The sequence below is a fragment of the Theropithecus gelada genome, chromosome 15, assembly GCF_003255815.1.
Source record: "Theropithecus gelada isolate Dixy chromosome 15, Tgel_1.0, whole genome shotgun sequence".
NCBI lineage: Eukaryota > Metazoa > Chordata > Mammalia > Primates > Cercopithecidae > Theropithecus > Theropithecus gelada.
The window spans coordinates 70299671-70301252 of record NC_037683.1 but is presented as its reverse complement, the minus strand read 5'-3'; the positions used below and the strand labels follow the sequence as shown (position 1 = coordinate 70301252).

Sequence of the window (1582 nt, the reverse complement as noted above, 5' to 3'; positions counted from 1 at the left end):
GCATGGTGGTGGGCACCGATAATCCCAGCTACTCGGGAGGCTGAGACAGGAGAATCGCTTAAACCTGGGAGGTGGAGTTTACAGTGAGCCGAGATAGCTCCACTGCACTCCAGCCTGGGCAACAGAGCAAGACTCAAACAATATATTAAAATAAAACAACAGTGTTTTCACCTATCTACTTTGCAAGAATCAAACAATAATGATAATATTCAATGTGACTAAGACTTCAGAAAGCCAATTAACTGTTTTCTACATTGGTTTATATATATTTTCTGGAGGTCAATTGAAAAAGCAATTTCAAAATTTTAAAATACCAATTTTCTTTGAAGAAAAGCTGCAATTCGCTTTTCGATCCGCCATCTGCGGTGGAGCCGCCACCAAAATGCAGATTTTCATGAAAACCCTTACGGGGAAGACCATCACCCTCGAGGCTGAACCCTCGGATAAGATATAAAATGTAAAGGCTGAGATCAGGATAAGGAAGGAATTCCTCCTGATCAGCAAAGACTGATCTTTGCTGGCAAGCAACTGGAAGATGGACATACTTTGTCTGACTACAATATTCAAAAGGAGTCTACTCTTCATCTCGTGTTGAGACTTCGTGGTGGTGCTAAGAAAAGGAAGAAGTCTTACACCACTCCCAAGAAGAATAAGCACAAGAGAAAGAAGGTTAAGCTGGCTGTCCTGAAATATTATAAGGTGGATGAAAATGGCAAAATTAGTCGCCTTCATCGAGAGTGCCCGTCTGATGAATGTGGCGCTGGGGTGTTTATGGCAAGCTACTTTGACAGACATTATTGTGGCAAATTTTGTCTGACTTATTGCTTCAACAAGCCAGAAGACAAGTAACTGTATGAGTTAATAAAATACATGAACTAACAAAAACCAAAAAAAAGAAAAGAAAAACTACAATTCCACACAATTGCTAATGTGTGAAGGTTAATATAAAACATGATATAATTGTATTTTTTAACTGATAGACTTTATTCTTTAGAGCAGTTTTAGGTTCACAGCAAAACAGAAAAGAAAGTATATAGAGTTCCCAAATCCTCCCCTATACTCTCACCAAACATCCACAACATGCAGTCTTCCCCGACACCAACATGTCATATCATTATGGTACATTTGTTATAACCAGTGAACCAACATTAACACATTATCCACTAAAGTTCATAGTGCTCATTAGGGCTCACTCTTGGTTTTGCACGTTCTATGGGTTTTGACAGATATGTAATGGTATGTATTCACCATTACAGCATCACACAGAATAATTCTTCATCTCTTTTTTCATCCGCTTTTTTTCCTCTCATCACCACTCCACTGTAAGTCCTGGGTACTGTCTCCATGGTTTTGCCTTTTTTGGAATGTCGTATTTTAAACCATATATAGAGCCTTTTCAGATTGGCTTCTTTCACTTATCAGTAGGTTTTTAAGATTTTTCCACATCCTAACTCATATTTTTCCAGCTCTAAATAATATTCCATTGTATGATTACACCACAGTTTATTTATCCATTTACATAATTAGAGATATCTTGGTTGCTTCCAAGTTTTAGTCATTATGAATAAAGCTGCTATATACA

General features: G+C 37.7%; 1 pseudogene across 1 annotated transcript; it reads left to right on the top strand.

The window, feature by feature from the left end:
• Positions 1–350: 350 nt before the first annotated feature.
• Positions 351–885, top strand: LOC112608107 (annotated as a pseudogene). Its single transcript, XR_003115943.1, has one exon. The product of XR_003115943.1 is annotated as a ubiquitin-40S ribosomal protein S27a pseudogene (transcript).
• The last annotated feature ends 697 nt before the right edge of the window (positions 886–1582 follow it).